Genomic DNA, 25,558 nt, shown 5'->3' with positions numbered 1-25,558 from the left:
AAGTTTAGTCCCCAACTACCATGTAAATACATTGGTATTAGGTCATCGGGACACGTATTGATGAATTGGACTGACTTCCCTTTGAAGAGGTCTTAAAACCTGTTATGGCTGCAATCCCGATACCGGGATCGACATGACAACTACCAGTGAAAATAGAGGACGCCAAAATTCAAACCACAGAAATCTCATAATTACAATTTCTAAAACATACGTGTCTTATATCGTCTTTTCAGCGAAAGCACTACAAACGATTATGTTAGGTCTCCACCAAACCACAATAAGCACAGCCATTTTCCAGCAAAATTTAGCCTTCACAAAAACCAGAAATAAAGATAATGAATCACTAACCTTGAATTATCTTCATCAGATGACACTCATAGGACTTCATGTTACACAATACATGCATGTTTTATTTGATAAAGTTTATATATAAAAAATCTGAGTTTACATTGGCGCGTTAGATTCACTAGTTCCAAAAACATCAAGTGATTTTGCATAGCCACATCATTCAACAGAAATACTCATCATAAATATAGATGATAATACACATGGAATTATAGATATACCTCTTAAATGCAACCGCTGTGTCAGATTTCAAAAAAACTTTACGGAAAAAGAAATGCATGCATTAATCTGAGACAGAGCTCAATTTAAAAACACCACAGCCGCAAAGATGGCGTCAACATAAACAAGAAATTACATGATAAATATTCCCTTATCTTTGATCTACATCAGAAAGCACTCCAGGAATCACAGGTCCACAATAAATGTCTGTTTTGTTCGAAAATGTCCGTTATTTATGTTCAAATACCTTCTTTTGTTAGAGCGTTTGGTATACATATCCAAACACTAATTCTGGTCAGCGTTATATCGGACAAAACATTTCAAACTAAGTAAAGAATCAATCACTAGGATGTTTTTAACATATAGCTTCAATAAAGTTCCAACCGGAATATTCCTTCTCGTCTTCGTGAGCCATGGAACGCATTTGACTACCATGAGGAAAAAGTGGGGTCACAAAATGGCTGCTTGATGGACAGCTGATATATTCTGCTTTCATTCACTCCCACAACAACAAAGAAGCCTCATTATAATTTATATTAATGGTTGACATCTAGTGGAACCCCTAGGCATTGCAACATGATTCATATCTCAAGGGGATTTCATTGGGGACTCTGGTGAATACATACAAGCTCAGATTTCTGACTTTCCTGTTTTGATTTCAACTCAGGATTTTGCCTGCCAAAATGAGTTCTGTTATACTCACAGGCATCATTCAAACAGTTTTAGAAACTTCAGAGTGTTTTCTATCAAATAATAATAATAATATGCAAATATTAGCAACTACGACTGAGGAGCAGGCCGTTTGATATGGGCACCTTTTCATCCAAGCTACTCAATACTGCCCCTGCCGCCATAAAAAGTTAACTTGTTGTGAAGGTGCCACGTCTAATAGTCTCCTTCTGTACATTCCCTGTTGAAGATGGACTTGTAGTCTATTTTGATAAGCTTCCACTTGAAACTATGGCTGAAGTGTCCAAAAAACATTGAGAAACCAAAGTTAGATTACCTCACTCTTCCCATCATAACAAAACAACAAAAAACGTTTCTCCATTGCAACTGGATGGTTGCACAAGTTAATATAACTCTACAAGGGTTGCCAGCGACTCAAGTTTTCACCAATTACCTCAAGTCTATGAGTAATGGAACCTTCCTCGTTAAAAATGTCAGTCCTAAGCTAACAGACTGACAACCCTTATGAATCTCCAATTTAGAAGTCTGTTAATAAAGACGTGAAATCAGCATTCGTTAATTGAAATTCCTCCCTCCCACCACCTATATTATTTACTTCCCATCGCCTTATTTCTTCTCTCCAAGAGGAACAGGGTCCCCAAGCGAGCAAGAAGGAGAGACAAATTACATCATCCATCCCTTTCACCAAAGGGAACAGAGTCCCAAAAGAATGGAAGACAGAAAGATTTAACATACCTCATACCTTCATCTCCACGAATCCCCCCCCTCCCCACACACAAAAATAACAACAGTGTCCCAAAAGAATGGAGGACAAAATAACAATAATAATAATAATATCACCCCCCCATCTCTAGATCATTCATCACTACTCATGTCATCCCTCCATTCCTCCATCGTCCCTACTCACGTCATGATCTGGTTCCCTGACCGACATTTTTTGTTATACAGTGACTAGGGCCTCTCCTTTATACAGAAACCAGACGTTGTGCTCCTCCTTCAATATATGAAAGAGGGCACACAGACAATTCAATATAGAATATTTACATACAGTTTGAACTATATGCCTACTGTACACATATCTCTGGATGTAAGAAACTATATCAGTTTACAGCTGAATACTGAGTTTCAAAGCACCTCATGATCAAAAGGCAGAGACAGCAGTACATGTCCAAAATACTTATTCTCCAAACTCAAATATTCAGTGTTTTCCTTGAATAGAATGCCTTAGATTTAATCCCCAGATTCAGTCTAAACTCACCTTTCTCCAGTTGTTACCAGCATCAGATGAGATGAACATTCCAAAATTATCGTTTGACAGCTCAGACTCACTGTTCCCTGTGGTAGAAATACAATAAAGCGTGAGTTTTGAGCCACATCATGTTTGTCAGGTTCACCAACTGATCTATGCACCAGCGGACTTGTGCGTGTGTGTGTGTGAGGGCGAGTGATGAACTGGGTCGAAGCAGAGGGTTGTGTCGAGATACCCGAACACAAGCTCACACACAAACATAGTCTGCTGTGTCCTCAGTCTGCACTGGCCTACTTAAATAAACCGAGTGACTTTGCATCACCAAAACGTCTGTGAGTAAGGACAACATCAGAAGTGTTATGGTGTGTCTCTGGACAGATTCAGTACATTTATACAGGCTCACAGTGGCTTAGTGATCTCACATATCCAGTAAGGGATTAGAGGATAGGAGGAGGGGACAAACTATTGTTTTGGTGACAGAACAAATATTGTTTGAGGACAGAGATCAAGAAAGCAGATTCATGGATGTAGGTCATTTTTGTTGTTGCTGCTAAGATACAATATTTTCCCACACAGTTGAAGATGAGTTGTTAATAGCAGGACTTGCAGATCCCTATCAGTAATGTTAGGGATTGGATAATCATCATAATATTCACAATCAAATGGCATTTCAGCACTAACTGGAAATGATAGTGAGCTATTCTCCTTTTGTACCATTACTTAAATTGAATAAATGTCTTTCTATTCAGCCAAATGAATTTTCACATACGTGGACAATAAGGTAATCTAATCTAATCTATCAAATGTTCATTCTGTATTCTCTCACCTGTGGGCACTATGATTCCCGGTGCTGAGGCCTTGGTTGATATGCTGCCTGACACATAGGGGTTTTCAGACTTCTGCAGTTGGAGACGGAGCGAACAGAAAGGCTGAGGGGTGAGAAATGACAGACAGTCCATTATATTTGACAAAGCCATTATACACTGGTCAATCAAATCACCAATGGTACATAGAACACTACAGGGTTGATCTTTAAAGGTGCACAAAGCATATGCGTTTTATTTCAAGAGAAGGTCCTTAAGATAAGGAAAAGAAAAGCTGCAATGCTGTCTTCATCTCAGAAAGCCTGAAGATACAGCCTAATAGAATCCTTTTGATTCTGAAGTCTTCCAGTGAGTTACATTTACACCAAATGCTAACAACAATGCTAATGTAGGCAGTTAACTATACAACAAAAATGAATAAAACTAAACACAACTAAGCCAATTCCCGCAGGCTCCCTCCGAAAAACCATGCTGCACCTCCATAGGTTGTCGTAATCGTCGTTATCAGTCATTAATACAAAGACAGGGGGAGGATTTTTAAATAAAATCATCAAGTCAAGTCTCAGCGGCAAGCCGACAACAGAAGACAATCGTATCTGTTCACAGAGCCCCCCCCCCCCCCCCAAAAAAAAAATGGCCGCTTTAATCTTTGCCAACTGATAGCGTGGCATTGCTGTAAGGACACCAAGGGCAATGGGATTTGACAGGGCAATCAAAAATCATCTGTAAATCGAATGTCACATGAATACATAATTGTATTCAACCTGTAGCCCACTCAGCGTACAGCCCCCACAATTGCCTCAGTAGGCTTTTAAGCAGTATGAACTCTTACTGCTAATCTCTCAAAGTTATAGTCATCCTTTACAGTCACGTCACATGGGATAAAAGGAAAGATAGGGCACCTAAATTAATAACAACTGTAAATAGCAAGGAGTGTGTACACAATTTGTCTTCATATCATAGTTCAAATGTGATTACGTAAAGTAATTCCCTTTCTGTTAAGATGAGTAAGCAAACTTCCATGAGTCTGTGATGTAACACAACTGTTATCATTTATGAATATAACTTGAAGGGAACTGAACACATATTCCTGGATTAAAATGAACTTTCAATGGAGATTATCTACGGAGTATGCTTATTTAACTTCTTGGATATAGGGGGCGCTATTTTAATTTTTGGATGAAAAACGTTCCCGCTCGACTGTGCATATAATTGACAGCTTTGGAAAGAAAACACTGATGTTTCCAAAACTGCAAATATATTGTCTGTGAGTGTCACAGAACTGATGATACAGGCGAAACCAAGATGAAATTTCAAACAGGAAGTGCCCCAGATTTTGAAGGCGCTGTGTTCCAATGACTCCTTATATGGCTGTGAATGGGCCACGAATGAGCTTACACTTTCTGTCGTTTCCCCAAGGTGTCTGCAGCATTGGGACGTATTTGTAGGCATATCATTGGAAGATTGACCATAAGACACTACATTTACCAGGTGGTCGCTTGGTGCCCTCCGTAATCTCCAGCTGCAGTACTTTTCCGTTTGCAACTGAGGAGAAACCCAACTGCCACGAAGGATTTATCATCGAATAGATATGTGAAAAACACCTTGAGGATTGATTCTAAACAACGTTTGCCATGTTTCTGTCGATATTATGGAGTTAATTTGGAAAAAAGTTTGGCGTTGTAATGACTGAATTTTCGTTTTTTTTTCTTAGCCAAACATGATGAACAAAACGGAGCGATTTCTCCTACACAAATAATCTTTTTGGAAAAAATGAACATTTGCTATCTAACTGAGAGTCTCCTCATTGAAAACATCCGAAGTTCTTCAAAGGTAAATTATTTTATTTGAATGCTTTTCTTGTTTTTGTGAAAATGTTGCCTGCTGAATGCTAGGCTTAATGCTATGCTAGCTATCAATACTCTTACACAAATGCTTGTGTAGCTATGGTTGAAAAGCATCCGGGAGCGTAATCATAGCCTCAAGTTCATTACCATAACGCAACGTTAACTATTCATGAAAATCGCAAATGAAATGAAAGAAATATATTCACTCACAAGTTTAGCCTTTTGTTAACAACACTGTCATCTCAGATTTTCCTTGGACTAGGCTTAATCTGGGCCCAGAAAAGCCCCTCAGAGTTCAGGCAGTCTTAGATCATGATTGATTACCACAGCGATGAGCCTTCCCTGTTAGCTTCAGAATAACTCACCTGAAAACAGTGGGTGTTGTTGCCAGCCAGGCCTGTCGCCGGGGCCTGCAGGAACCTCCAATCACGGCCCTTGTTGTAGGTGATGTATATCTTTACTTGGTTGTCTAGCCTCCTGTTAGCGACCAGCATGCCTTTGATACCTGCTACCTAGGGAGAAATAGAGAAGAAATCCTAAAACAGACACTAAAATTAGACAATCCAAGCACCAGAACAGATTATTGTTTTTTAATTATATTTTTCAAGCACTAAACAGTACCCAAAATGCCCCCTGACAGACATAGCCGTGGGATGTAGGGGTGCTGAGGGTGCTATATATACCGTATAAAAGAGAAAATTCAATTTTTTTCACAAATAAATCACAGACAGTTTCACCAACAAAGCACCCCGACACAATCACACCTCCTCCCTGTTTCACGGTGTGAACCACATGTGGAGATCATCTCCACATGTACCTACGCTGCATCTCACAAAGACACAACGGTTGGAACCAAAAACCTCAAATTTGGACTCATCAGACCAAATGACAGATTTCCAACGGTCTAATGTCCATTGCTTGTGTTCCTTGGCCCAAGCAATGCTCCTCTTCTTATTGGACCATGAAGGCCTAATTTACACAGTCTCCTCCAAACAGTTGATGTTGAGATGTGTATGTTACTTGAACTCGGTGAAGTATTTATTTGGGCTGTAATCCGAGGTGCAGTTAACTCTAATGAACTTATCCTCTGCAGCAGAGGTAATTCTGGGTCTTCCTTTCCTGGAATGGTCCTCTTGAGAGTCAGTAGCATCATAGCGCTTGATGGTTCTTTCAAAGTTCTTCAAATGTTCTGCATTGACTGACCTTCTTGTCTTAAAGTAATGATGGACAGTTGTTTCTCTTTTCCAGGTGACTACCTCATGAAGCTGGTTGAGAGAATGCCAAGAGTGTGCGAAGCTGTCATCAAAGCAAAGGGTGGCTACTTTGAAGAATCTCAAATATAAATTGATTTGTGTCACGTCTTCAAACTCCCTGTCATAAATGAGCCAAGGCGCAGCGTGCATGTAATTCCACATCTTTAATAAAGTGAAACCGTCACAAAAAAAACAGGTAAACAGAAAGCGAACGTGACACAACGGTGGCACACACAAACACACAGAAAATAAACAATTACCCACAAACACAGGTGGGAAAAAGGCCGGCCGAGTATGATTCCCAATCAGAGACAACGATAGACAGCTGCCTCTGATTGGGAACCATACCCTGCCAACAAAGAAACAGATAAACTAGAATTCCCACCCAAATCACACCATGACCTAACCAAATAGAGAAATAAAAGGGCTCTCTAAGGTCAGGGTGTGACAATTTGTTTAACACTTTTTGGTTACTACATGATTCCACATGTTTATGTCATAGTTGTGACGTCTTCACTATTATTCCACAATGTAGAAAATAGTAAAATAAAGAAAAACCCTTGAATGAGTAGGTGTCCAAACTTTTGACTGGTACTGTATGTGTGGCTGTCATCTAGTAATAGTACATATGGACTGACAGGTAACTGCCAAAATAAAGGAAACACTTGAGTAAATGAGGGTGCTGGTGGCTCTGTTATGGTTTTGGGTGATTTTTCCTGGAATGGAAAACTCAACCCCATTAGAAGGCAAGGTAAATGCCAATAAATACACAGCCATTCTGAGGGATAAACTTCAACCTATGGTGAAGCAGTTCAACCCTGATGGCAATGCTCCCATCGACAGGGCACGAGTGGTCACTAAATGGTTTGATGAGCATGAAAATTATGTAAACTGTATGCCATGGCCGTCTCAGTCACCAGATCGCAACGCAATTAAACACTTATGGGACATTCTGGAGCGGCCACCACCCTCAACAAAACACCAAATAATGGAATTTATTGTGGAATAATGGTGTCCCATCCCTCAAATAGAGTTCCACACACACTAGTAGAATCTATGCCAAGGTGCATTGAAGCTGTTCTGGCTCGTGGTGGCCCAATGCCCTATTAAGACGCTTTGTGTTGGTGTTTACTTTATTTTGGCAGTTTGGCACCTGTATGCGTGCGTGTGGAAACATCTACGTATGCAAAACAACAATGTCCAGTGCTCTAGTAATATTACAGTAAATATAGACTGATGTATGCATATGGATCCATCTATATAGACAAAGCAAACAACACAAAAACTTTCATCACAGTAGCACTAGTATGATAAATGACCACTGAGAAACCAGACTTCCCTCGGTACATGCACTTAGTCTCCCGCAGAGAGCCTTTTAAAATAATTCAATATACATTAATGAAGCTTTCTGCAATCTATTATTAATATGGATACACTGCTGAATAAGAAAATCAGAGGTTCCGAATAGGGGGGAAATGGGAGGAGGGTTTAAGAGTGTTGGCAGAGAGCTAATACACACACACACAAACACCGCTAAGCTAACAGAAAGGAGTATCATCATCATGACCATTACATTACCTAAATCATCTAGCTAACCCTCCCTCCCTCCATCTCCTCCCTCCCTCCTACCACTCACTCATTCAAAAGCTATTTATAGCTCTGAGTAACTAGGGAATCAGGTAGTTCATCATTGGGTTGTAGGCTTATCACTCTGAGTATTAACTGTGTTAGGCAAGTTAGGATGTTCTGTAATATTCAGTGTTGAAGTTCATACCTCTGGGAGATGGATTGAATGAAAAACCTAACACTAAATGTCTAAGATTAGAGATAGAGAAAAACATTTAGATTGAAGGAAAGATTATCCAGATTGATCTTTCAGCAATACATCAAATCAAATCAAATTTTATTTGTCACATACACATGGTTAGCAGATGTTAATGCGAGTGTAGCGAAATGCTTGTGCTTCTAGTTCCGACAATGCAGTAATAACAAGTAATCTAACTAACAATTCCAAAACTACTGTCTTGTACACAGTGTAAGGGGATAAAGAATATGTACATAAGGATATATGAATGAGTGATGGTACAGAGCAGCATAGGCAAGATACAGTAGATGGTATCGGGTACAGTATGTACAAATGAGATGAGTATGTAAACAAAGTGGCATAGTATAGTATAAAGTGGCTAGTGATACATGTATTACATAAGGATACCGTCGATGATATAGAGTACAGTATATACGTATGCGTATGAGATGAATAATGTAGGGTAAGTAACATTTATATAAGGTAGCATTGTTTAAAGTGGCTAGTGATATATTTACATCATTTCCCATCAATTCCCATTATTAAAGTGGCTGGAGTTGAGTCAGTGTCAGTGTGTTGGCAGCAGCCACTCAGTGTTAGTGGTGGCTGTTTAACAGTCTGATGGCCTTGAGATAGAAGCTGTTTTTCAGTCTCTCGGTCCCAGCTTTGATGCACCTGTACTGACCTCGCCTTCTGGATGATAGCGGGGTGAACAGGCAGTGGCTCGGGTGGTTGATGTCCTTGATGATCTTTATGGCCTTCCTGTGGCATCGGGTGGTGTAGGTGTCCTGGAGGGCAGGTAGTTTGCCCCCGGTGATGCGTTGTGCAGACCTCACTACCCTCTGGAGAGCCTTACGGTTGAGGGCGGTGCAGTTGCCATACCAGGCGGTGATACAGCCCGCCAGGATGCTCTCGATTGTGCATCTGTAGAAGTTTGTGAGTGCTTTTGGTGACAAGCCGAATTTCTTCAGCCTCCTGAGGTTGAAGAGGCGCTGCTGCGCCTTCTTCACGATGCTGTCTGTGTGAGTGGACCAATTCAGTTTGTCTGTGATGTGTATGCCGAGGAACTTAAAACTTGCTACCCTCTCCACTACTGTTCCATCGATGTGGATAGGGGGGTGTTCCCTCTGCTGTTTCCTGAAGTCCACAATCATCTCCTTAGTTTTGTTGACGTTGAGTGTGAGGTTGTTTTCCTGACACCACACTCCGAGGGCCCTCACCTCCTCCCTGTAGGCCGTCTCATCGTTGTTGGTAATCAAGCCTACCACTGTTGTGTCGTCCGCAAACTTGATGATTGAGTTGGAGGCGTGCGTGGCCACGCAGTCGTGGGTGAACAGGGAGTACAGGAGAGGGCTCAGAACGCAACCTTGTGGGGCCCCAGTGTTGAGGATCAGCGGGGAGGAGATGTTGTTGCCTACCCTCACCACCTGGGGGCGGCCCGTCAGGAAGTCCAGTACCCAGTTGCACAGGGCGGGGTCGAGACCCAGGGTCTCGAGCTTGATGACGAGCTTGGAGGGTACTATGGTGTTGAATGCCGAGCTGTAGTCGATGAACAGCATTCTCACATAGGTATTCCTCTTGTCCAGATGGGTTAGGGCAGTGTGCAGTGTGGTTGAGATTGCATCGTCTGTGGACCTATTTGGGCGGTAAGCAAATTGGAGTGGGTCTAGGGTGTCAGGTAGGGTGGAGGTGATATGGTCCTTGACTAGTCTCTCAAAGCACTTCATGATGACGGATGTGAGTGCTACGGGGCGGTAGTCATTTAGCTCAGTTACCTTAGCTTTCTTGGGAACAGGAACAATGGTGGCCCTCTTGAAGCATGTGGGAACAGCAGACTGGTATAGGGATTGATTGAATATGTCCGTAAACACACCGGCCAGCTGGTCTGCGCATGCTCTGAGGGCGCGGCTGGGGATGCCATCTGGGCCTGCAGCCTTGCGAGGGTTAACACGTTTAAATGTCTTACTCACCTCGGCTGCAGTGAAGGAGAGACCGCATGTTTTCGTTGCAGGCCGTGTCAGTGGCACTGTATTGTCCTCAAAGCGGGCAAAAAAGTTATTTAGTCTGCCTGGGAGCAAGACATCCTGGTCCGTGACTGGGCTGGGTTTCTTCCTGTAGTCCGTGATTGACTGTAGACCCTGCCACATGCCTCTTGTGTCTGAGCCGTTGAATTGAGATTCTACTTTGTCTCTGTACTGGCGCTTAGCTTGTTTGATAGCCTTGCGGAGGGAATAGCTGCACTGTTTGTATTCGGTCATGTTACCAGACACCTTGCCCTGATTAAAAGCAGTGGTTCGCGCTTTCAGTTTCACACGAATGCTGCCATCAATCCACGGTTTCTGGTTAGGGAATGTTTTAATCGTTGCTATGGGAACGACATCTTCAACGCACGTTCTAATGAACTCGCACACCGAATCAGCGTATTCGTCAATGTTGTTATCTGACGCAATACGAAACATCTCCCAGTCCACGTGATGGAAGCAGTCTTGGAGTGTGGAGTCAGCTTGGTCGGACCAGCGTTGGACAGACCTCAGCGTGGGAGCCTCTTGTTTTAGTTTCTGTCTGTAGGCAGGGATCAACAAAATGGAGTCGTGGTCAGCTTTTCCGAAAGGGGGGCGGGGCAGGGCCTTATATGCGTCGCGGAAGTTAGAGTAACAATGGTCCAAGGTCTTTCCTCCCCTGGTTGCGCAATCGATATGCTGATAAAATTTGGGGAGTCTTGTTTTCAGATTAGCCTTGTTAAAATCCCCAGCTACAATGAATGCAGCCTCCGGATAAATTGTTTCCAGTTTGCAGAGAGTTAAATAAAGTTCGTTCAGAGCCATCGATGTGTCTGCTTGGGGGGGGATATATACGGCTGTGATTATAATCGAAGAGAATACAGCATACATACAGCATAACTTCAGTTGACAATGGTTTGTGATTAGGACATGCATGCATACACAGAGGGTTAAACTAGTTAACACAACATCATACTGAATGGAAAACTGGATTGCCATCATTTCAACCAGTTTTACAGACTGGGTGTCACCATCAATTTCAATACTAAGCCCGTTTTGTAAACCATTAACACACATGTTAGAAGGTGCAGCAGCAGTAGTAATAACATTGTTCATGACTTCTGACTCTGAAGATCAGACCCATATCTCACCCCTCTACCTCCCTCCATCACACCTGCCAGTGTCTGGGTGATAAACTGGAGATTCATTCTGAGAAAGAAGGGAAAAAAGGAGAGGGGACCATCTGCAATGATTGTTAATGCGATGACATTAGGAATAACAAGGCTATTACCAGTCTGTTGGTGTCGGTGGTAGGTGTCATCCCATGTGCACACACACACACACTGTGAACACTTACCTCATACAGGTCCAGCATCTGGGTGGTCTTGACATTCTCCATGGCCAGGGTGTCGGAGAGGTACAGGTTGTATGTGTCCTTCTGGTTCCACTCTGGCACTGCAGCGATGATGTATCTTATGGGTTGGGGTTGTAAACAAGCTGCCGAGTGCGTGTTGGGCGTCACAAGATCAGGTCTCGTGTGCATATTGAATGTTTAACACTATAGCTGCCAATGTTCTCTACACAATATATAGTGTCTTTAACAGCAGCAATAGAAGAGTGAGACTACACACTATGAGACTACACACCATTGTGTAGTAATGCTACATTACATTTTATTTGTCACATGCGCCATATACAACAGGTGTAGACTTTACCGTGAAATGCTTACTTACGAGATCTTTCCCAACAAATCAGAGTTAAAAAGTATAACAAATGTACTAAATACTAAAAAGTACTCAATCTGAATAATTGATCTCCTGCATGTATATCCAGAGGCATGTGTTTATCACTGTAAAATGAATGTTGCTTACCTTAGGCAGAGAATATTTGGGCAGTTTGATTTTGAGGGATGGATCCCTCTGGAAGGACACATAGTAGCTGGCCTGTCCTGCTGTAGTAACCTGGAACACATTGAGCCAAGACACTGAGTATTCCCTTTGTGTTCAATTGTCCATGCTGCACATCTGTGACTCATTGTTGTCAACATGAATTAACTTATTGGATTAATCTAAAACCTTCAGAAATGTATCAATCATTACTCATCTTGCATCCTTCAAACAAGTGAACATGCATGACATTATTTATGATGTAAAGATATACACCGAGTGCACAAAACATAGGAATACCTTCCTTATATTGAGTTGCACCACCTTTGCCCTCAGAATAGCCTCAATCCGTCAACAATGTGTTGAAAGCATTCCACAGGGATGCTGGTCCATGCTGACTCCAATGCTTCCCACAGTTGTGTCAAATTGGATGTCCTTTGGGTGGCGAACCATTCTTGATACACACAGGAAACTGTTGAACGTGAAAAATCCAGCAGTGTTGCAGTTCTTGTCACACACAAACCGATTGTGCCTGGCATCTACTACCATGCAATGTTCAAAGGCACTTAAATGTTTTGTCAATGTCATGGAAAGAGCTCTTAATGGTTTGTATGCTCTGTGTATACTTCATCAGAGAGGAACATTGATGCATAAGGAATTTAAATGGCTATTTCTAGATGTTTCTATTGAGAAAATAATCAAATCTCCTGGCTAGCATACAGACGGCGTAGCAGTGCAGACGTGGATTGTCGTCCTCTCGTTTACTTTTGTATTTTTCATCTCTTTTCTATTTTTAAATTAAATATACCTTCCGGTAACCCGCCTCACTCAATGTGACACGGATCAACAATTTTTTTTAGACCTTATAGCCAGAACCTCCATCAGCTGCTAGCCATCAGAAGCTAACAAGCAAATTAGCTACTAGCTATTTAGCCATTGTTAGCCACTGCAAAGTGGCCTTTTCTTCTGCAGAGGCACCGAGTGACCCAGCGCCGAAGCTAGCCCTGAGCCAGGTACACCTCCCGGCCTACTCTGTGATCACCCGGCTACCCAGCCGATGCCTCCCGGACACGGCTAGAATCCACTACTCCACCAGATACTTGCCGTAAGCTCTGCACCTTTGCAGCGGATAATCGCCCTTGCCCCGAAGCCACCACCAGTTAGCCACGAGCCAGGCGCATCTCCCGGCAAGCAAACTAAATTACTACAACTACAATACCTCTTTTGCCATTTGGCCCGCCCCTTTGTCGACACGACGCCCTGCCGTACAAACACGACTGGTCCGCAGACGTAATTCCATCCGCTGTACCCTCAACCGGCCATTGCCGGACGTCAGAGCAGATGCTTCTACTTACCCCGGCCTGCTAACTTTATATGCGGTGTCACCTGCGTGCTAGAGTAGTAACGACTATGCCACAGCTTTCCTGCTCCATCTATTGCTGTTCACTAGACCCTATGATCACTTGGCTACATAGCTGATGCCTGCTGGACTGTTCATTTATCACGGTACTCCATTTAGTTTATTTTCTTTTGTTTATCTGTCGGCCCTAGCCCCGAACTCAGGCCCTGTGTGTAGTTAACCGACACTCTCTGCCCATTCATTGCCATTTTACCTGTTGTTGTTGTCTTAGCTGATTAGCTGTTGTTGTTACCTGTTGTCTTAGCTAGCTCTCCTAATCAACACCTGAGATTGCTTTATGCATTATTTTATGTCTCTCTCAAAAGTCATTATGCCTTGTATACTGTTGTTTAGGACAGTTGTGTTTTAGTTTACAGTGGAGCCCCTAGTCCCACTCTACATGCCTCAGATTCCTCCTTTGTCCCACCCCCAACACACGCGGTGACCTCACCCAGTATAACCAGCATGTCCAGAGATGCAACCTCTCTCATCATCACTCAGTGCCTGGGCTTACCTCCACTGTACCCGCACCCCACCATACTCGTCTGCACATTATGCCCTGAATCTATTCTACCACGCCCAGAAATCTACTCCTACAATCTAAGCTAGATGCCCTCAATCTCACACAAATCATCAAGGAACCCACCAGGTACAACCCTAAATCTGTAAACATGGGAACCATCTAGATATTATCCTGACCAACATGCCCTCCAAATACACCTCTGCTGTTTCCAAATCAGGATCTCGGCGATCCCTGCCTCATTGCCTGCATCCGCTTTTGGTCCGGGTTCAAACAACCACCCCTCATCACTGTCAAACACTCCCTAAAACACTTCTGCGAGCAGGCCTTTCTAATCGACCTGGCCCGGGTATCCTGGAAGGATATTGACCTCATCCCATCAGTAGAGGATGCCTGGTCATTCTTTAAAAAGTCATAAGCCTGCCCCTTTCAAAAATGTAGAACTAAGAACAGATATAGCCCTTGGTTCACTCCAGACCTGACTGCCTTTGACCAGCACAAAAACATCCTGTGGCGGACTGCACAAGCATTGAATAGTCCCCGCGATATGCAACTGTTCAGGGAAGTCAGGAACCAATACATACAGTCAGTCAGTAAAGCAAAGGCTAGATTTTTCAAACAGAAATTTGCATCCTGTAGCTCTAACTCCAAAAAGTTTTGGGACACTGTAAAGTCCACGGAGAACAAGAGCACCTCCTTTTTAATTTTTTCTATTTTGTTATTGACTGTACGCTTGTTTATTCCAAGTGTAACTCTGTTATTGTTTGTGTCTCACTGCTTTGCTTTATCTTGACCAGGTCGCAGATGTAAATGAGAACTTGTTCTCAATCAGCTTACCTGGTTAAATAAAGGTAAAATAAAATTTAAAAAACAGCAGAAACTGCTCCTCTCACGTCGTCTTCTGTTGTCGACGCCCTTTGTGGTTTGAAGGTAGACGTGGGCAAATCAAATCAAATGTTATGTCTCACATGCGCGGAATACAACAGCGTAATGAACATGAGGGGAGACAGAGAACTGGTTTAAAGTGCAGGGTGCAGCAGGTGTTAATTGCAAAAGACCACAGGAGGAGGCAGGTAGCTGGGTCCAGGGGCTGGCAGAAGGTCATACACAGGTGGTCAAAAGGCAACAGTACAGGCAAGGAAAAGGCTAGTAATGCTGTCTGGGAGATCAGGCAATAGGTAGATAACAGGCAACAAGGCAAAAAGGTGTCGTTAGTGAGGCAGGCAATAACTATCATACACCGGAGTAGTAAATCACGGGAAAACCAGAGCTCTGAAAGACGTGTGTCACAAAACAAACAATACCTCACAGTGATGGGGTGCAAAGAACTGAACTAAATAGTGTGATAATGACATACAGGTGTGTGAAAACAGGTTATTAGAATTCAAGTGATTGGGATCTTGAGAGTGTGCTGCGTTCAGGGCATCTAGGTGTTTGAGAGTGTGAGCTGGAAAGTGGGCTGGAAAGTGAGCTGCATTCGGGGGGTGTGAGTTGGAAGCAGACGTTACAAACAGGTGTAGACCTTACAGTGAAATGCTTACTTCAAAGCCCTAAAAAAAAAAAGTGTTGAGCAACAATAAAATTACAGTAGCGAGGCTATATACAGGGGGTACCGGTACAAAGTCAATGTGCGTGGGCACAGGTTAATCCAGGTAATTGAGGTAATATGTACATGTTGGTCGAGGTAAAGTGACTATGCATAGATAATAAACAGAGAGTAGTGGGGGGAGCTCAATTTAAATAGTCTGGTTAGCCATTTGATTAGCTGTTCAGGAGTCTTATGGCTTGGGGGTAGAAGCTGTTAAGAACCTAGACTTGGCGCTCCGGTACAGCTTGCCATGCAGTTGCAGAGAGAACAGTCTATGAGAGTCTTTGGCAATTTTTAAGGCCTTCCTCTGACCGCCTGGTAAAGAGGTCCTGGATGGCAGGAAGCTTGGCCCCAGTTATATACTTGGCCTTACGCACTACTCTATGTAGTGCCTTGCGGTCTGAGGCCGAGCAGTTTCCATACCAGGCGGTGATGCAACAAGTCAGGACGCTCTCAATGGTGCAGCTGTAGAACTTTTTGAGGATCTGAGGACCCATGCCAAATCTTTTCAGTCTCCTCAGCGTGGTAGATGGTAGATACCCTTACCATCTGGGGGCTTCAGGAAGTCAAGGATCCAGATGTAGAGGGAGATATTTAGTCCCAGGGTCCTTAGCTTAGTGATGAGCTTTGAGGGCACTACCGTGTTGAACGCTGAGCTGTAGTTAATGAATAGCATTCCCACATAGGTGTTCCTTTTGTCTAGGTGGGAAAGGGCAGTGTGGAGTGCAATAGAGATTGCGTCATCTCTGGATCTGTTTGGGAGGTATGCAAATTGGGGTGGGTCTAAAGTTTCTGGAATAATGGTGTTGATGTGAGCCATGACCAACCTTTCAAAGCACTTAACCTCTTGAACCTCTGGGGGCAGTATTTCATTTTTGGATGAAAAACGTTCCCGTTTTAAAAATATATTTTGTCACGAAAAGATGCTCAACTATGCATTTAATTGACAGCTTTGGAAAGAAAACACTCTGATGTTTCCAAAACTGCAAAGATATTGTCTGTGAGTGCCACAGAACTAATGCTACAGGCGAAGCCAAGATTAAATTTCATACAGGAAGTGAGCCAGATTTTGAATGCGCTGTGTTCCAATGTCTCCTTATATGGCTGTGAATGCGCAAGGAATGAGCCTACACTTTCTGTCATTTCCCCAAGGTGTTTGCAGCATTGTGACGTATTTGTAGGCATATCATTGGAAAATTGACCAAAAGAGACTACATTTACCAGGTGTCCGCTCGGTGTCCTCCGTCGAAACTATTGCGTAATCTCCAGGTGCGTGCATTTTTCCATTTTGAACAGAGGAGAAACCAAACTGCCACGAGTGATTTATCATCGAATAGATATGTGAAAAACACCTTGAGGATTGATTCTAAACAACGTTTGCCATGTTTCTGTCGATATTATGGAGTTAATTTGGAAAACAGTTCGCCGTTGTAATGACTGAATTTTCGGGGTTTTTTCTCAGCCAATGTGATGAACAAAACGAAGCGATTTCTCCTACACAAATAATCTTTTTGGAAAAACTGAACATTTGCTATCTAACTGAGAGTCTCCTCATTGAAAACATGCGTTCTTCAAAGGTAAATTATTTTATTTGAATGCTTTTCTTGTTTTTGTGAAAATGTTGCCTGCTGAATGCTAGGCTTAATGCTATGCTAGCTATCAATACTCTTACACAAATGCTTGTGTAGCTATGGTTGAAAAGCATTTTTTGAAAATCTGAGATGACAGTGTTGTTAACAAAAGGCTAAGCTTGTGAGCCAATATATTTATTTCATTTCATTTGCGATTTTCATGAATAGTTAACGTTGCATTATGCTAATGAGCTTGAGGCTATAATTACGCTCCCGGATACGGGATTGCTCGTCGCAACAGGTTAATGGCTACAGACGTAGTCAGTAGTCATTTAGACAGGTTACATTGGTGTTTATGGGTACAGGGACTATGGTGGTCTGCTTGAAACATGTTGTTATTACAGACTCGGTCAGGGACAAGTTGAACATTTCAGTGAAGACACTTGCCAGTTGGTCAGCACATGCTTGGAGTTTCACGTCCTGGTAATCCATCTGGCCCTGCGGCCTTGTGAATGTTGACCTGTTTAAAGGTCTTACTCACATCGGCTACTGTCCGGAACAGCTGGTGCTCTCATGCATGCTTCAGTGATGCTTGCCTCGAAGAGCGCATAGTCAATTAGCTCGTCTGGTAGGCTCGTGTCACTGGGCAGCTCACGGCTGTGCTTCCCTTTGTAGTCAGTAATAGTTTTCAAGCCGGTGTAGTAGGATTCAATCTTAGTCCTGTATTGACGCTTTGCCTGTTTGATGGTTCTTCAGAGGGCATAGCGGGTTAGAGTCCCTCTCTTTTGAAAGCGGCACCTCTACCCTTTAGATCAGTGCGTACTTCCTGTTTTAGTTTTTGAAAGCAGGAATCAGGAGGATAGAGTTATGGTCAGATTTATCAAATGGAGGGTGAGGGTAAGCTTTGTACACGTCTCTATGTGTGTCGTAAAGTTGGTCTAGAGTTTTTTTTTCTTCTGGTTGACATGTAACAGGCTGGTAAAAAAAATAGGTAAAACGGATGTAAATTTCCATGCATTAATATCCCCGGCCACTAGGAGCGCCGCCTCTGCTTATGGCTGTATACAGCTCATTGAGTGCGGTCTTAGTGCCAGCATCAGTTTGCGGTGGTAAATACAGCTACGAAAAATAGAGATCAAAACTCTCTTGGTAAATATTATGGTCTGCAGCTTATCATGATATACTCTACCTCAGGTGACGGCCTACTCCTTGCCAAACCCTCCTCTAATCAGGACGACACTGGGACAATTGTGCGCCGCCTAATGGGATTCCCGATCAAGCCCGGTTGTGATTCAGCCCGGGATCCAACCAGGGTCTGTAGTGACGCCTCTAGCATTGAGATGCAGTGCCTTAGACCGCTGCGCCACTCGGGAGCCTCTACTGATGGTACAGGTGGATTACCAACTCGCTGTCGGATCCTTACAAGGGACCCCGACCTAGGTCCCCGATATCTCCGTCTCTTCTTCAAGCGAATGACGGGGATCAGGGCCCTGTTCGACTCGTTAAATAAATCTTTGTCCTGATTTCCAGAAGCTCTTTTCGGTCATAAGAGACGGTAGCAGAAACCTTATGTACAAAATACGTTTCAAATAACCTGAAAAAAACCCACACAATAGCACACTTGGTTAGGAGCCCGTAACACGGCAGCCATCTCCTCCGGCGCCATTACTCCTAACCATCTCACAGAAAAAAATCAATAGCCTCATTATTTTCTATTAAAATAAATCTTTAACTTTGTCAAGCAATGCTCAGTGACCTGTTTTAGGAAAGTCATCCTATATGATACCAGCAACTCGGCAAGCAAACACTCGAGCTGTTAGCCTATGCAGTCCAAACACCACGAGAAGGGAAGAAAGTGCTAGAAACCTGTAATTAGAGCACAGGCTTCGGAGGCTATCAGGACAGGAGAACATTTTTGGCCAACAAAAGTGTGATTGTCCTAGCGTCAGTATCATGACACTAGGCGACACCCAAATGCAGACACAGGAGGCAGATGGTTGGAGTTTAAGATGTTTAATAAATCCAAAGGGAATAGGCAAGAGAATGGTCATGGACAGGCAAAAGGTCATCCAGGAGGTACAGAGTGGCAGGCAGGCTCGAGGGCAGGCAGAATGGTCAGGCAGGCTCGAGGTCAGGGCAGGCAGAATGGTCAGGCAGGCTCGAGGGCAGGCAGAATGGTCAGGCAGGCGGGTAAAGAGTCCAGAACAGGCAAGGGCCAAAACCGAGAGGACTAGAAAAAGGAGGAAAGGCAAAGCAGAAAAATGGGAAAAACTGCTGGTAGGCTTGGAAATACAAGAGGCACAGAGAGAGACAGGAAACACAGGGATAAATACACTGGGGAAAACAAGCGACACCTGGAGGGGGTGGAGACAATAAAGAGGACAGGTGAAACAGATCAGGGTGTGAGAGTCAGCACTAAGGAGCCATTTATTTAATCCACTTACTCTTTCGTAATTCCATTAATCGAGTTTGTATCCACTAAACAAGTTTCTGGCTTTCTGGGTTGAAAGTGGGACAGGCGAAATAGGCTCATTATTATATGATAGAACCAATTAGGCTTCATAGTGTGCTTCTAAGTGCACTTCAATTGGAGGGAGAGGAGAGGAGAGGAGAGGAGAGGAGAGGAGAGGAGAGGAGAGGGAAATAAATAATTTGGGAGGAAAGAGCATTGGGCACAGTGAGCACTCACCAGAAACAGTCCCACATGCAACTTAGTTATGTTCAAAACCGATGGAGAGTAACCACGGGCGGTTTTGAACTGAAAAATGTTTCATTAACCCCTTTCAGAGAATCTGTCCAGTGTGACGCAACATGAGAAAACATTATAGGTTTCCTGAATTGAAGATGCGGTTGGAGGTTTAGGTTGAGTGGTTGTGGGTTTAGTTAGGGAGATGTATGAGTGTGGTCAGACATGGTTGAGGGATCTGGTAGACCACAGATCTATATTTCAGACCATTATGCTGGCAGAATGAAGCCAATCATGTGTAGGGCCAGGAGTTTTTCTGAACATGTAACCTGACTATGAAGAAGTCTTGGCCCTGAAGGCTATAACTAAACTACATGCCAGATTTTTTTAAGGCATCATGTGTAGGGCTAGGCGTTCATCCTGAACCCCTGACATAGGCTACTAGAGCCTATAGTTTTCCTGGTCAAGCCACTTGCTCAAGAGAGAACTCTTGGCTCTAATGGAAATGTTTGGACAAGGAGCTTTACTTGACCATGTGACCTGAGTTGGACAAACATGTGGGCCTAATTCATGTTCTAATAGAAATATATCCATATCTTTCCCCTACAAATACTTCAAACAACTAGGTAGGCCTTTGGAGTTACATTTGGATGGAAAAGTTATTTATACTGGACTGGATTGGTGAGATATTTATTCAAATTTTCCTGTTTGCTTTTAAATTTGTGCATCCTCATTTGCACAATGTCAAAGTAAATACTATTCAGGGGGCGGGAGGGAAATTAAAACATGATCCCAAAATTGCACCAGCATTACTTAGAATTCAGCACATTATCATTTCAGATTCCTCTCTCTCGCACAAATTATGATTAACATGACATACTAGGAGACTGGTGTGGAAAAATATAAAATTCCCTAGTTTTCAAATCTGAATCACGATCGAGTCCAAATGCAGACTCTCAAATGAAGGTTCAAATAAAAGTTTTGCATATTTTACATGTCATGCGAGGTGCATTTTCTTCATACAGAATGTGTCATTGTTTTTTTGACAATGTAAATTATGGAAAAAGTATAAATAAAATACACATGCAGCATAGCAACGATTCAAGGTTCAGAGGTGAGAATTGCTATCACATAATTACCAATACATATGCATATTCAGATTGCAAAATGAAGAATTAAAAAACTTTGTGTCAATCAATGGACCCCATATGTATTCTAATCAAGAACATGCTGCCGTTAATACAATGTGTCAAAACAAGAATGAATGATAAATATTCATATTTTTTTATGAATTACAGTTGGATAGCTCTATCATGCCATTTCCTCACACCTGATCAACTAGTTGTTGCATGTGGTGCTATAAAATATGTAAACTCCCTCCCAGTCCTAGCCAAAGCAAGTTGTGCATAATACATAACACATGCCCATGTCATTCAAGGCCAACGATGCGCATCCTATGCAATGCATCATGGTCTACATAAAGTGCCTTGCAAAAGTATTCACCCCCCTTGGCGTTTTTCTTATTTTGTTGCATTACAACCTGCCATTTAAATTAATTTTTATTTGGATTTCAAAAAATTCAAGATGGAAAAGTAGTGCGTGCATACGTATTCACCCCCTTTGCTATGAAGCTGGTACAACTAATTACCTTCAGAAGTCACATAATTAATTAAATAAAGTCCACCTGGCAATAATCTGAGTATACATACACCTATTATGAAAGGCCCCAAAGTCGGCCACACCACTAAGCAAGGGGCATCATCAGGCAAGCGGCACCACGAAAACCAAGGAGCTCTCCAAACAGGTCTGGGACAAAGTTGTGGAGAAGTACAGATTGGGGGTTGGGTTATAAAATGTATTTCCAAAACTTCTAACATCCCACGGAGACTGGGACAGAGATTCACCTTCCAGCAGGACAATGACCCTAAGCATACTGCTAAAGCAACACTCGAGTGGTTTAAGGGGAAACATTTAACAGTCTTGGAATTGCCTAGTCAAAGCCCAGACCTCAATCCAATTAAGAATCTTTGGTATGACTTAAAGATTGCTGTATACCAACGGAACCCATCCAACTTGAAGGAGCTGGAGCAGTTTTGCCTTGAAGAATGGGAAAAAATCCCAGTGGCTAGATGTGCCAAGCTTATAGAGACATACCCATAGAGACTTGCATCAGTAATTGCTGCAAAAGGTGGCTCTGCAAAGTATTGAGTTTGGGAGGGTGAATAGTTATGCACACTCAAGTTTTCAGTTTTTTTTGCCTTATTTCTTGTTTGTTTCGCAATGAAACATATTTTGCATCTTCAAAGTGGTAGGCATGTTGTGTAAATTACATTATACAAACCCCCTCAAAAAATATTTGAATTCCTGATTGTTAGGCAACAAAATAGGAAAAATGCCAAGGGGGGTGAATACATTTGCAAGGCACTTTACAATATGATACAATATATTCTTCTCAGACATAGCCTTACCTGTATAAACATATAGTCATCTTGGACCACCAGTGAGCTAATGTCAATGTATCCAGGGAAGGGGTCGTTTTTGTTGGGCTCTGAGCACGTTAGAGCCCGGCATGTTACATACTGTATACCTGCAAGGCAAGGAGATAGAGATTACTGGATATCTGGATTCCGCCAGCTGCAGATCATGCCTCTTATTCCTGGGAACGTGAGGATGCCTGGAAACCGAGGCTATATGTCTGTATGAATTGAACTTGAGGGCACTTTTGTATGGTTTATTCCTTGACAGACTCTCGCTCTCTTCTATCGTTTGAAGGCTGATAATTGGACTGATATTATGGGGGCCTTTCTCTGCGGTGTGTGTGTGTAATGCTATTCATTTCCATGAGGGCTGTGTCACTCCATGTTAACCAGATCTGACTCCTTGCCTAGACTCGTTACAGACCTGGATTAAAGAAGTCGAGGAGAGAAGGAGGGATGAAGAGGCAGAGGGGGAAGGAGGGGTAAAGTAATGAAAAGAATGGAAGAGGAGGAGTGGAGACAGAGAAGAAGAGGAGGAGGAAAGAAGGAGGGAAGAACAGGATGGGAGAAGATTGGGTGAAGTGAAGGAAGAAAATAGAGGAGAGGAGAAGAGAAGAGAAGGAGGGAAAAAGAGGAGAGAAGAGGAGGGATGCATAGGAGAGGGGGAGGGAAGAAGAGGAGTAGGGTAGAGAAGGAGTGAAGAAGACAATAAACAAAGGGAGATGTGTCTCAGCAGAGGTATTCCACTCCAGTTATAGACGTCTCATTTCAGCGTTGTCTCAACAGTGATGGCATTAAAATAGCAATGGCTTTACATGTGAGGACGTTCTCCCCAGAGCTGTGTCACAAAATGTCAAATTACCTTAGCAAACCCCACAGCAACAGCCAGACACCGTGGGTTTGTTATTCTACCAAAAAGTGATATCTGTCACAAAATCATGATTACGTAGCAAGCTAAATATGGAAATTCTTAAGTCAGGAACTGTACAATGGTAAGACTGTGCCACATAATTCAAGATAGTCTGTACTGTATATCACTCTATTATATCTGTCACAGTTCAAGGTAAGACCCAGATGCAGGCAACGTCAAATTAACAACAGTTTCTTAATCCAACAGGCAAAAGACAGGTAAAGGGCAGGCAGGGGTCAGTAATCCAGATAGGTGCGGCAAACGTACAGGACGGCAGGCAGGCTCAGGGTCAGGACAGGCAGAAAAGGTCAAAACTGGCATAAATTGAAAACAGGAACAATCAAGAGACAGGAACAGAGGGAAAAACGCTAGTAGGCTTGACAAAGCAAAACAAATTGGCAACAGACATACAGAGAACACTGGTATAAATACACAGGGGATAATGGGGAAGATGGGTGACACTTGGAGGGGGTTGAGACAATCACAAAGACAGAATAAACAGATAAGGGTGTGACAATATCATTTTATTGGGTGTAGTGGATTACCTTGGAGAGATATGGCCTTCCTACGGTGTGATGTATGTCATTCCTGGTGCTGCGAAAACCTAATTGTCTGTAAGCATGGCTTGAGGGGCCCGGGGCACTGAGAGCCAGAGTTTAAAGTCCTTGAAGGGGTTGGATCAAGCACATTTTTTAGGATATGTGATGAAATGTAGACACCGGATTTATGCAAGTTTCTGTGGACATAGCTGGCAGCAGCTCGGGACACACACACACACACAAACAGCATCCCCTCTATCGCTAGGAAGGAAAGCAGTTAGGCAGAACAAATTCAGAGCTACATTTGTGATGAGTGTGCACTTTCTCAGAATGGGGAAGGCCACTGCGGTTGGCTGTTGGGGGGATGAGGGCTGACGTGATTAGATGAGAGGCAACAGGAACTTCCTGGGTGGTCTATTACTCATGCCACCGGGCACAACTTGTTATACTGTATCTTCCTATTTTATGTATATACAGTATGCTTGGATAACCCCCAATGAAAAAGTAATGATTGTTTAGATGCAAGGTGCAATTGCCATGATATCTGAGAAATGAACCCGAATGTAATATCTGAGAGGCAGAATGTGAAATGGTGACACTGTGGATGTAGATTAATCTCAGTCCAATCATATCAACAGTGGAAATGAGCAGGATGGTAGACAACATTTCCCACCAGCAACACTAGTCATTCAGATAATGTGTTGAAATGTATGATCAATGTACTTCACAGACTCTTGCATTGCAGAAAGCAAAAAACACGTTGTTCCACACACTTCTAGTGATGCTCCAAAACAGATTGTAAGGAGAGTCTGAGTAAACAAAGGAAAAGATCAGGACAACAGAGAGGACGAGAGGAAGAGAAGGAAGAGAAGGATGATGAGAAGAAAGAAAGAAAAGCGTATGACTCACAGGTATAACCTCTTCACATGCTTATGAACCAGCGGCTATTTACTCCCAAAGTCCAGGGAGGCGTACAACTTCTGACACGAAAGTCAGAAATAGCGATATAAAAAATGCCTTACCTTTGATGATCTTCTTCTGTTGGCACTCCAAAAGGTCCCAGTTACATCACAAATGGTCATTTTGTTCGATAACGTCCTTCTTTATATCCATAAAAACTCAGTTTAGCTGGCGCGCTTCAGTAAATAATCCACCCAGTTTCCCTCCATCAAAATGCATGCTAAATTAATCCCAAATGTTACTAATAAACTTTTCCAAACAAGTCAAAAAATGCTTATAATCAAACCTTAGGTTCCCTAATACGTAAATAAACAATCAAATTTAAGACGGAGAATCGTCATTGTCTTTACCGGAGAAAAATACCAAAGAACGCGCTCTCTTCCATGAGCTTGGAAACACTACAGCCAAAATGGGAGCAGAAAAACTGTAGAAAAACTACAATTTCTGGCTAATTTTTCCAAAAACCAACCTGAAACTCTTTCTAAAGACTGTTGACATCTAGTGGAAGCCCTAGGAGTTGCAATCTGGGAGGACTTGGCCTTATAATAAAAGTGACAGCCATTGAAAATAGGGAGTTTTTTGGGGGGGAGGGGGATTGTTTGTCCTCAGGGTTTTAACTGCCATATCAGTTCTGTTATACTCACAGATATACTTTTACCAGTTTTATAAAGTGTTTAGTGTTTCCTATCCAAATCTTCAAATTATATGCATATCCTAGCGTCTGGGCCTGAGTAACAGGCAGTTTACTTTTTGGCACGCTTTTGGACGTCAAAATACTGCCCCTACCCAAG

At 42.7% G+C, this 25,558-nt stretch overlaps 1 pseudogene; it reads right to left on the bottom strand.

Annotated features, from left to right (window-relative positions):
- LOC139423511 (VPS10 domain-containing receptor SorCS3-like) overlaps positions 1 to 25,558 on the bottom strand; it is a 391,895-nt pseudogene that overhangs the window by 283,027 nt on the left and 83,310 nt on the right.

This window comes from Oncorhynchus clarkii, chromosome 13, assembly GCF_045791955.1.
Source record: "Oncorhynchus clarkii lewisi isolate Uvic-CL-2024 chromosome 13, UVic_Ocla_1.0, whole genome shotgun sequence".
In the NCBI taxonomy this organism is placed as follows: Eukaryota; Metazoa; Chordata; class Actinopteri; order Salmoniformes; family Salmonidae; genus Oncorhynchus; species Oncorhynchus clarkii.
The sequence above is the reverse complement of the archived record's forward strand: the minus strand, read 5'-3'. Positions and strand labels throughout refer to the sequence as shown.